This window comes from Perca fluviatilis, chromosome 16 (assembly GCF_010015445.1).
Source record: "Perca fluviatilis chromosome 16, GENO_Pfluv_1.0, whole genome shotgun sequence".
Lineage (NCBI taxonomy): Eukaryota > Metazoa > Chordata > Actinopteri > Perciformes > Percidae > Perca > Perca fluviatilis.
The window spans coordinates 29,619,371-29,631,868 of record NC_053127.1 but is presented as its reverse complement, the minus strand read 5'-3'; the positions used below and the strand labels follow the sequence as shown (position 1 = coordinate 29,631,868).

Sequence of the window (12,498 nt, the reverse complement as noted above, 5' to 3'; positions counted from 1 at the left end):
ATCCCGACGTCTGTCTGTTATTAAGGCTGCAGAAGACGCGAAGTATTGTAATAACAAAAATACAACTTAAAAAAAGAAGTGCTAATGAACATTTAAATGCATGTTGTTTTATTGTTAGATAAGCCACCTTGTCATGAAGCAGGGATTCACTCACTAATGCAACACTGACAGCATGTAAACAATGAAACTGCAGAATAAATGACAGCATAAGAGAGGTGGCACGGAAATGGTTATCATTCTGAAAATTCCACTCAGAGCATTCTGCTCACGATCACACACAAATATGAATATTATAAGCGCCTCAGAGCCGGCGCGCATACCTTAGATGTGGCAAGGTTAGCAAGAAGGCAAATAAGTCGGGATATTACTTTCTCAGTCTGGTAAATATGGCCGCGACTCACATTCTGCTTTTCAAACAATATAATCCACACAAGAGGCGGCGAAGTCTACTCCGTTCAAATTGAGGACAGCCATGCGGAGAGAGAAGAAACCTTTCCAAGAAAAAGACAAAAAATCCAAAGCCGACCACTAAGCTACTGCGCCTTTTGGACAAAGGGAACCATGTGTCTCGCCACGGAGAGCTTCTGCAACAGCACTGAGGCGGCGAGAGAGAGAGAAAAAAAAATCCCCTGATCCACCTTTCTTTCCTTCCTCGGGACACAATGTGATTTTGTGCACAAATATTCTCCTGTCGGAAATATCCGTCAGAGGTAACCAACAGGATCCGGGAGGTTTTGTGTGTCGGTGCGTAGGGAGAGAGAGGGGCTGCGTCCGACGGAGCGAACCAATCCAACAAAGCGCACGGCCAGTTCCCTCTGTAGAGACAGAGACGGAGCCAAATCACACAGGCAGTGAGCAAAACTTCACAAGGTATAAGCCCGCTGTCGATGTGTGTTCAGCTGCAGAGCCTGTCTTCCCTGCTCTCTGAAGGATCCCGGGTCGTGGGCACACAAAAGCCTCTCCCCATCCGCTACCAAGCACCAGACAAACTCCCATTCATCCAGCTGGCTGCCTGAGTGCTGCTGCTGCTGCTGCTGCTGCTGGCTTCACGGTCGGGTCCTCCCACTTCCTGATTTCCAGGCGAACTTGGATATAACCTCAGTCGAGCTCCTTCAGAAGACAAACACACGCATGTCTTTTGGGGTTCTGGACAGCTTGGAGCTCGGTTGCAGAGGCGCACATCTGCGCTTTTACCTTTTGCGTAAATGGCGCGCAAAAGGAGAGACAGTAGCGCACCAGAGCCAGATAAGGGAGAGGAAGGAAGAGAGAGAGAGAGAGAGAGAGAGAGAGAGAGAGAGAGAGAGAGAAGAAGAGAAATGAGGAAGGGAGGGAGGGAGGGAGGGAGGGAGGGGAGAGCGGAGGCAGAAAGATATTCTGTCTTCCACTGTACTGAGTGAGATGATGTCAGCCCCTAATGAATTCCCCAGTAGGGTGCTGCTTCTATGAGGGGAGGAAAAACAAAACGCTCCTCTATGAGCAGCATGCACCCCCTTGCAGCCCACAGGCTGGTCTTCCTGTTGGATCAACTCCCACTGCACTGGCCTGAAGGGAGGTCAGCTGGTAATATAAAAAGCACTTTGGGTCATTCAGCCTTCAATTTGAGCTTTGAGCTCTCTGTGGCCCACCCTGACAGACCTTACAAGCCACTTCCACTGACCACTGCAGACATAAATCATGACTACCACGTTTATAATTTTGTGATCACTTCACCAAAAAACTTTTTTCTTAGTTTGCCCACCCAGGGTCACAAAAAAACAGCTGTGCAGGAGCTGGCAGGGCTCAGCATCTTGCTCTAAGGGTCCTACTGGTTGTTTCCCAGTATTAATGCCATAGAGTGTGTATTTAAAAAGGGATCACACAGATTTAAGGTGGAACACTATCCTGTTAAGATTCACACTGCAAGCCTGAAAGTAACATTAACCCGAGAAGCAACAGCGCTCATCGTTCTTTGCCTCGATCTCTCATATTGGGCAAATCCTGATCCAATGCTGGACATTCCTGGAAAATCCTCTTAATAGTACAAACCCTTGCATCGTTTGTCTAATGAGCATTAACCCACTGGCTGGGAGGTCAATGGATGTACAATGAAAAGGCTTTCCTTGACAGTTCAGTCCAAGCAACCACAGAGCAGGAAACAGACTTAGCTCATACCTAATCCGTCCCTCTGTAACAGAGAGACCGAGGGTCCGTTGGCGGGCTGGGACCGGCCATACAAACACGTCATGGGAAATGGGATATACAGTCGCCTGTGATTCAGAGTTGCAAAACAAATCCTCACACATCAACACAACAGCACTTTCCTCCAAACTGCAGTCAGACGCTCATGCTGGTTAAACTGACAAGTTAACATTTGGCGGGAAATGATTTATCCACATCAAGTTACAATGGGCTTGGCATAGCTGTTCGTGGACAGACTGATGACATACAGAACAAAAAATGTGAAGTACCATCAGGGGGGTGGGAGGGATCGGCCTCAGGTGGACGGTAAGTCCAGCAGCCACTTGGTTCAGTTACAGAGGATAAAGGCTGTGGTCACAAAGGGCCTGGGAGAAAGAGCAGCCTGCATCAGCATGTGTTCATCAAGTTAGATGTTCCTGCTATGCACCCTTGTATGTTTCACAGATGTATGGTATGCATTGTGCATCGAACAACTTCAACTCATAAAGTACTTAACCTCTGGCTTACCGTTGCTCATAGGCTGTGAGAAAACATCTCTGATAACTACATTATGTAGAGTGCCACGGTTCATGCAACAGAAACGCAGTAAATCATGTCTAAAATTAGTTGCAAATGTACCAACTGTGGGTACATGTAATTAGATCAAAGGGATTCTTATATTTGAAGCGGTGATTGTGATGAAACATTAAGAGCTTGTCGTGGTTCGGCTTCAAAAGCATGACATGGCTGGCTTCAAGATACTGTATGTATTTATACGACTGCCGGCGACAGAAAATGGCTACCAGTCGTTTTCAGGGGCCTGTGCAAGAGCAGCTATGAACAAGCTGCTGTTCTCCATTTTAAATGGTCATTATCAGATTTGAGAGAACCACAAGTCTGGGATTACAGCCACACTGCCAAACAATCGGCGTCCGGATCTCTCACGGCACATTATTTTTAATTCAAATGAACCGATGACAGAGATGAACTCATAAAAAAAAGACAGAACTCTGCACAGCTTCTCGTGGAAAAACATCGTCTGTGCAAGAGAATGAAGCACCAAGATCAAACACCATGTCTTGATGTGTGCTATGTAGCTCAGTAATTGCTGTCTGGGCACGTAAATCAGTCTATAGACCATCAGCCTCACACTGACATTTTGTCATCTTTTATTCCTTTTTTTGGACGCTGATTCTCCACTTCAAAGAAACCAGAGGCATGTTTGTCTCTCCCCACACAGCCATGGTTTAATTTTACAGGAACTCTCTCCTCGATTACAATCACAGGGGACCGGCTCGCTTTTATGAGCCTTCCTGCCATTATGCCAAATCTAGCCTCGTTTAAAATATTACTGGTAAGTGTAACATGAGTAGTGGCAATGTAATATGTTAAAAGCTCTTATTACGTTTGCCTGTTGACTCAGAGCACTGCCTTTGCTTTACAGAGGCTAAAAAAAGTCTCACTATTCAAACAAGGATAGGATGCAGAGGCCAGGAAATGGAAAGGGAATGTTCTGAATGACACTGAACAGTGTCGTCATAAGTGGTGAACAGCAGTCATCTCAGGTGGGTGAGTATTTCAGAAACAGTTTCACCTTAGGGCCGGGACACATCAGGCCGATTATCGGCCGTGGGACAGTCTGGCGAGGTCAGTGACTCAAATCTGTTCGGTGTGTCCCGTGCCGTCGTCCGTCTGAGGGGCTGTCGGCGTTCATTTTGGCCGACCTGACATGTTCGGTCGGCGGCAGGGCAGTCGGGACTCACCTCACAAATCTTTTAAACTGACCTTTGTGGAGCTGAAATGAAGACAGATTCAGCAACTGCATGACCTATTTCTCGCTTAAAATGTTTTCAGAAACACGTTTCAGTGAACTATTTTAGTACAATATGAGCTCGTATTCTGAACGGCCGCCATGACAGTCTGGCTTTCAATTTCCGGAGAAAACAAACCCATGTGACGCGTTCGTCCAATCAGCTGCCTGTTTTCATTTCTTGGGCAACATTACAGATTAGCGCCGCCTGCTGTTACAGAGATGTATTACGTCTCGTCTCCTCTCGTCTTTTTGGTCTGTTCTGTGGCAGTTTTTTGGACCTCGGGGACGCGACTGATCATATCAACGGGGTTATGTCGGCTATATGTGTCCCGGCCCTTAGTAACATCTTTGTGAGAATTAAATACTGTTACTCCGGAGCCAGACAAAGCACTACAGGGTACTGAGGGGAACATGGCTGTGTGTACCAAACATCATGGTGAATCACCCTCTAATTGCTTTGACTTTTCACTAAAAACCACAAATGTGAACCTCATGGTGGCGATAGGGGAACCATCAGGGGGGTCACCAAAATCATTGTGACTCATCTTCTGGCGACCACAAATATCTGTATTAAATGTCATGGCAATCCATTCAATAGCTGTGGAGACATTTCACTATATATATAAATTGTCAACCTCATGGTAGCGCCAGACAAAATTCAATACGTGTTGAGATATTACAGTCTGGACCAAAAGTGGGGGTCCGACTGATCGACAAACCGAAATTGCCACACCGCTGGTGTTGCTTAGAATGAGTTACGGAAGTTAGACATTTAAAAACAAGCTGTCAAAAAAAACATTTTCCATATTGGCTTAGTAAAAATACTAAGAATTTACAGATACATCCAAAGTCTTTTAAAATGTCTCCTCTCATTCATATTATATTATTTTTCCATATGGTTATACACAAGACACATCATTTGATCTAACACCTTGAAGACTTGTTTATAATATGGTTACATAATGGCCACTTAGCAATACATATTTGATAAATTTTTAAGTTTCATGTGGGAATTTTAGCACAGGTACACTGCAAACATAATAACTGGCAGCATATCCCAGGCAGGCAAACAGTGAAAGATCATGTTTCATTATGTTTCAGTGGAAATTTACACACAATAATCGGACTATTGGAATTCACAAAATAATGCTTGAAAAATCATGTACTGCACACATTTCAAAGGAAATAAAACATGTTTTACATAGATTTAAAAAAATAAATAAATCCCAGTCTTGTCAGAGGAGGGGTTGGGATTAGATGACACCCTCTTGTTGCTGAAAACGTGCAAAATGTTGCAGTGCAATCTAAGAACTGTGAAATATTTGTAATTGCACACACATAAACACACACACGCATGGAAATGCCAACTTCTCCTCTTCTCAGAGCCTTTCGAGGGCGGAGTGAGGATGTTTTTTGAAATTATTTTATTTTATTTTTTTACAGTCATTACATCCGACCTTATCTCTCAGAGCCTGCACTGGGTTGTCAATGACAAATGGCTCTAATCTCTACCCCCTCCTGACGAGCAGCACTGACAGGCCCTTTCTTCCCAATTCCTCAGACACGTAGCCAGACATAAATTAATCTGTCACTCATTGCTAGTATTAATGTGGGGATGACACATGGCTGTGCATGCAAACACACACAAACTTACACACACACACACACACACACACACAGACAAAGACAAATGTACCCAGCATTAAAAACCGTTATACAAACTGGGACACCATAGCATGCCAAAAGTGGAAAAAGCCTTTGGAAAAGCTGACAGTGTTTTCTCTTAAACGGCATCAATCAAATATCCTGACAGAGAATGAGAGATTTAAGGACTTGAGAATTTCCATCAGCAATGCCACAGACATGCTTTTCAATATTAAACCTCTAAATAACAATGGCAAACATTCACCCAGTGCTTAGCACACAGGACCTGATTGGCATTCTGGGAACATTTCGGAAGATTGACGGACGCAGGGATGAAAGCGTCTATCTGATCCGATGACGATACCTCTAAAAGCAGATCCTTTTTGTTATAATAAAGCTTCCTGAGCTGAGAGATATGAAACTCACATCATATGTCAGCCGGGGAAGCAGCGGAAAAGTATTCCTTCCGGTTGTTAAAAGCCTGTAGAGACTATGTTATCTGCTTATCTCCCCCTGGTCTCTGAAAGCAGGCCGGGGCCATAGAAGTTCTAGATAAATGGCCTGATCAATGGCAGACATTATCTGGATCTGGTAGGCAATAATCAGATCCAGTTGACATTGCGGGCGCAGAAATAACTGGCCTGTCAGCGATAACAGACCTACTTCACTGGCCATCAGTCTAATGTCGCTGCCGTGGGACTCACTTTGGAAAACAATGCAGACAAGAAAATTGGTTTAACCTTCCCTGCCTCAAATGCTTTAGTTACATCCCTAATGCAACCCCCAACACACACACACACACACACACACACACACACACACACACACACACACACACACACACACACACACACACACACACACACACACACACACACACAGCCCCTCACCACTACTCTGCCCAGGCACAAGAGAAATGGGAGACCCTTTTGCCTAAATTACAGACATTGCCGTGGAATGTGGGCTGTGGACTGCGATGCCGTGGATAATTTCAGACCAGTCAATCACTCCCTCCCCTTCCAACAGAAAGGAGCATATGTACTCCCCGCCTCAAAACACACACACACACACACACACACACACACACACACACACACACACACACACACACACACACACACACACACACACACACACACACACACACACACAATGCATGTTAGGCATGTTTTACCTATAACCTTTTTATTTTATGTCAATATAATTACTAATTCCCAAATCCAAGTCAAATTATTTTAAAGGCCAAATCTGTGTTCTTATTTATAGCACTGTCACTAAATGTTTACATTGAGATTAAAAGGACCAATTGTTTCAGCATTTGAACCAGGCATGTGAAGTCTGAATTTCAATGTGCTGTATTTTAAGAGATTATTTGTTTGTGATGTTAACTTTCATCTCTACATTACATCAATGTTCGTGTAAGCCAGATTCAGTGATGCTTGTCATACAAATGCATTGATAGGCTTATTTAATATAACCTCAACAAGCCGCAGTGTCATTTGAACTCAATGACAAAAAAGGAGGATTATAAGCCTCTTTTAATTTGACCCCAATTTTCTCTCTGAAGCTTTACAGTGGAGCCACATCCCAGACAGACAAAACATTCCTAACCCCGCTGCATGACGAACCCCCAGCTTTCATTTTTCTCCCTAATCTGCATGTCTTTATATTTGCGGATACCCAGCAGACATCTACAACCAAAGAACCGTGGCGCTGGAACCCCCCATGAGGCCTCGACTTAATACTAAGCAAGAGCAACTGCGCTGGCAGGGATAATATTTTCCCTTTTTGTTTCTTTCTTCTTAGTGGCGCAATGGGAGCGAGGAGACAAGGGGAGGCAGGGAGATAAAGGAGGAAGAACTAGAGAGGAAGAGAGTGGGAGAAGAAAACAAAACAGGAGGAGACGGGGACAGACAAGATGAAGAGGGGGAAGGAACTAAGCAGGGAGGGGAGAGAAACAGCCTGCTGTGTTATTTAAAAGAAATGAGTACAGGAAAGCACTGAGGAAATCACCACTAAGGCGTTGTATTAAAACCTGTCTGACCCTCTGCAGACCCCCTGAGCGATTCGCCCGGCTGGAGGAGTATGGTCGGAGGGATTAGGCCTCTGAAACGCTCCGTCAAGACCATTCTGTCAGGCACCAACGGAGACAGCCCCAGTCATCCACCCGCACCCCCCCCACACTCCACTCAAACAAGCCTCTCCAAGGCTCTCTCTGTGCTCAACAGCTCCGGAGTGAGGCCCTGATTATAGGCTCTCTAGGGGGACACAAGATGGGCCACGAACATCAAAAGCCAGCAGGGTGACAGACAGCAGGGAGGTCTCTGCCCGCCCTCCCCCAGCCTTCCCTTTTTGCCGCTGTCCGTCTCCCTCCATCTCATCCCAGGCCCCCTCTAGCCATTGAGGAGTTTCTAATTGCATTTTGCAGGGCCTGAGCTAAATAAGGTCGTTGTTCTGCACAGTAGCCTCCCTGCTGGGGGGGCCGAACGATGGGAGGGAGAGAAATGGGCAGTTTAGGCCACTCTGAGACAAAAAACAACACAAGGCGAACATGAGATGCTTGGCACATCACAAGTGAGGGAGAGGATCAGCGACCCATCTCAATGAAAATAGAATGCTGATTTGGTTTTTAGTTGACAGGTGATCCGTGCTGTGTGCCCTCAAGAGTTCCTCAAAAGAGGTTCACGCTTTGCAAAAAAACCTGAATGCCAGGAGCCTTCCATACTTCGAGTATCTCTGTGTGAAAGGGGGCCCTATGGTTGTGGTTGGAGAAGGCTGTGTGTGTGAGCATTTGTGCTGTAGGGATCAGAGCGTCTATCATGCGACAGTGTTTTAACATGTCAGACTCCACTGAGACAGCGCTGGGAAATCCTCCCTGACCTCGCTGCCCCTCTGCTACTCATCTCCCCCTCTGTGCAACACTAGAACATGGGAGAATGGTTAAACAAGAGGAAGATTGACTGTGTGTGTCCATGTAAGTGGTGTGTTTGGAGACGGGAGCAATTTCATCTGTGAATCCCCTCCTTTTTCCTGGCAGAGTCCATACCGCAGTAAAGTGAGCTGGTGGTTTGTAACCTACATGTGGAGCTGGTTGAGGGCCAGAGACTGGGGCCATGACTGGCCCACAGGGGGTCTGTCTGTTGACAAGAACGGGAGGCCTCTTCCGCTTTGAAGCCCTGTATATTTAAATATTTCATGACCCCCTCATCTCAAGCCCCTTTTATCAGATTTGCGTTCTGGCTCGTGGCTGCCTTTCATTTATAGCATAGCAAGAGGAGTTAGTGTCGATCTAATGCCCCCATCAGCGAAGCAGATCTGAGGGAACCTCTCCCATACTCGGGCCCTTTTGGCTCTCTGCATATCTGCAAGACGATCTCGTTAAACGCTAGTAACAATTACACCAATTACAGATAAGCCTAAGTGTGTCAAAGCCACAACATGATGTTTACAATGATTAGCATGCGGCCTTATCAGCAGGGATGGCAATCAACGCTAGTGCCTGGTGCTTCACAAGATCACAGGGCTCTTTATCTGTCACTATCGATAAAAAGGCCACCGGCTGCAGTCAGACCTGAGCGTAGCTGTCATGTTTGGCACCAGATCACGCTGCTGGTACCCAGCCTCAGTTAAAGTAAACCAGGTTTGACAGTAGACTTTACAAGATATCACAGGAACAGAACAATGATATCACAAGGCTTGAGCTAACTTTTTTTTTCCCAAGGAGCATGTGTGCACCTAAGTTGAAAAATGCATAGAAGAGCTTTAGGGGCACAATAAAAATGTATCATGTATAAATTTGAAAGAAATTTTTCTATATAACCATAAAATGATATTCCAATATATCAGATCTATTCGCCCACCCCTAATTTGCATATGTGCTCCTAAATCGCAAATGCGAGTGAAACGCTCGCACTGTGGAGCCCTGTATGAATGAAAGAGCATCACAGCTCGCCACACACTTATTTCTGATGATTATTGTCAAAGACATCACAGAGAAACCCTCTTAGGATCTCACTGAAGCACTCATGACTCTACTCTTGCAGTAAACAATCCTGGTTATCAAATCAGCAGAACGACGTGTGTTTCCAGCAGCGAAGTGGAGCGCAGCGTGGGCCAGTAGATTTCCACGAGGGCGCGTGCTGGCATGGCGCAGGGCACCAGTCTGGAAATGTGTCTCTGAGGCTGGTGACCATGACATAAGGCCCCGCTTGTCTGCTTGTAATAGAGATGCCTTTGAGAGCGGCCTGCATCTGCCCGTGGGACACATTCCACGCTTTCCTCCATAAACTCTGCGCCGCCGTCAGGCTCTGGGTCCTAAATGTGCACATTGTAAGGCTGCCCCGCTGGCTGCCTGACAACAGCACATTCACCATGGGGTTATTTGAGTGGACCCGGGCTCCCAGGGCGCAGATAGAGCGTGTTCTCTCTCTGGAAGTGTCTGTGATCCTTTGTGAACGGGTGTATTGTTTGTGTTTATGTAATTGTGCTAAATGGTCCACCTTAAGAGTATGTTTTTGCAATTAAAGCGACACCAGGAGAGGCATAAAGAGGTGCCAGTGTGTGTGTGTGTGTGTGTGTGTGTGTGTGTGACGAAAGAGTGACGTGGACTTAGATCTGCAGTTTCAGCATGTGTGTGAGTTTGTGTTTGTTGTCTGGTGTCGGTCAGGGCCACAGGGGACTATTAGGGCTAAGGGCCACCCAGCCAACAGCCAGTGCTAAGCCCAATCATCAGTGCCTGTCTCAGCTGGGCTTATCATGTAGTGTGTTTACCAACACCAAGCTTCAAAATGATCTGGGGCAGCTTGCTCTCTCTCTCTCTCAAACTCTCTCTCTCTTGCTGACACACACACACAAACACACACAGCCTGTAAGAGGATTTGCACTAGCGACAGGGACTGGCTGCGTTGCTTATCCAGAGAGAAAGCTGCAGCAGCACCACCACACACACAGCTTGAATGCTCCTCACATGCCTGAATACACAGGTAAACACGCACACCATTCCCTGAAGGAAACGGCGCTGTGGCTCGGCCTTTGCTGAGTCCACTGACATAGGGGTAAACAGTTTGTTTTATAATAAAGTTTTTAATTCACTTTGGCTGAATGAACAATACTGTGGTCCACTTTGATCAGACAATTTTAGGCAAACTAAATGCTTTAGGCTCCATGTTAATATGTTTAATACACTCTAAACTCAACAGTAAAACAGCAAACCCTTACTACCACTGTAATTAGACTATTTAGTTGAAATAATTCAGCATGTTATTTATGTATGCACACAAACTTTGCATGATGAAAGACTTGTCCACTGATCATATCAAGCTTCTAACTCTCTGTCTGCTTTTCTAAATTCATTGCTGCCTGGATTGCGTATGAATCCAATAAACATCACATTTTTTACGATGGGTTTTTATTATGTCATTTGAAAGCCTGTTTGCAAGCTTCAACAATGAGGTTTTTGAATGGCTTTGTTAATAGAAGCAGACCTGGCTGTGTTTTCCTCTGCTGTCTACTGATTAGTCTGCTCCGATGGCCAGATTGTTCCGTGTTAACAGAGGGCGGTTGGCTGGCCGGCCCTGAGGAAGCCATTTGGAGTGAGTTCACTGACTCTCTGACCAGGGATATTAGAGGAGCGTCTTTTAGTCATGCTCGATGGAGTCCAGGCTCCGACTCAACTAAAGCCTCTGTTCTGCAGGGGAATCTAACAGGGCCAGAGAAGCCTGCAAACACCTGTCATCCACTAACGCTCCAGGCACAATAACACCTGACAATGCCCATGACTTCACACATGGAGGGGCACACCTACAGCACATACATGACATACCAACTAGCGGGTTCTCCTATGTGGAGCCACACGCTGTTGATCTGCATGTAGCACTGAAAATATACACAACTGACACATACGATACGCAATTAATCACACCATGGCAAACACACACACACACATTGTCACTGCCTGCGGGAGGTGTCCTCCTGAGACCCCTGAGGTGACAGATGTGTCAAAACAACATATTGGTTTCGCTCCTCGTTGCTGTGGTGTTGCTTTGTTCCTTTACCCTAAAAAAACAAGATACATTGGATCTGATTCGCTCTGCATACTGCTGATGCATTTTTCACAAGTTACTCTGAAAACACCATGTACCTTGACATTAAAAAGCAATTTAGCACTCTCAGGATTAAAAGCGCATGTTAAATTGAAGGCTACACTTGGCGTGGGCATGAAAAATTTAGTGGCTCCTTATATTAACCGGGTTGAGCGCTGCACACAGCATTTAGACAGACGAAATGGAATCTTTTAGCATTACTAATTCATCCACAGGAAAGCTGTGGTTGAGACGTCGTGCACGACTCCACGGTTACACTGCTGAATACAAACATTAGCCGGCTTGCGGTTGAAGCTGTGCTCTGTCTTGTGAAAAGTGTGAATACCAAGGTGGATGTCTACTTTGCTCAGTTCTCTTTCATTTCAATTAAGCTGTGCTTCTTCTGTTCCCTTAGACAAGCTGTGAACTTTCCTTCAACCCTTATTCCACAAATTCACATACTGTCCATACTTTTATACTTTGCTGACAGAAGAAGAATATTCTCATATTCTACTATCAAAATCTGTGATCTCCTTCCAAACTGATTTGAACCACAGCAGGGTGAAGGGCTTTTGTGAGACCTGGTTAAAAATGAATGAAGGAGCGGTTGGCCTGTGGGTAAAAGCAGACTAGACACCCCTGTTTAAATTGGCCCTGATTCCTCAACGTCCTCTAATGTTTCCTCTCACTACACTGAGAAAGCGATGGAAAAGAGCAGATAAAAAGAGCAGGATGGACACCCGTTTAGTGGACCGTGGCCCCACTTAAACATAATGATGGATGCTAATGATGCCCATAATTACC

At 45.5% G+C, this 12,498-nt stretch overlaps 1 protein-coding gene across 19 annotated transcripts in view; it reads right to left on the bottom strand.

The window, feature by feature from the left end:
- The window catches only part of auts2a (activator of transcription and developmental regulator AUTS2 a), a 365,948-nt gene that overhangs the window by 51,621 nt on the left and 301,829 nt on the right, over positions 1-12,498 (bottom strand). The gene's annotated exons all lie outside the window — the stretch shown is intronic.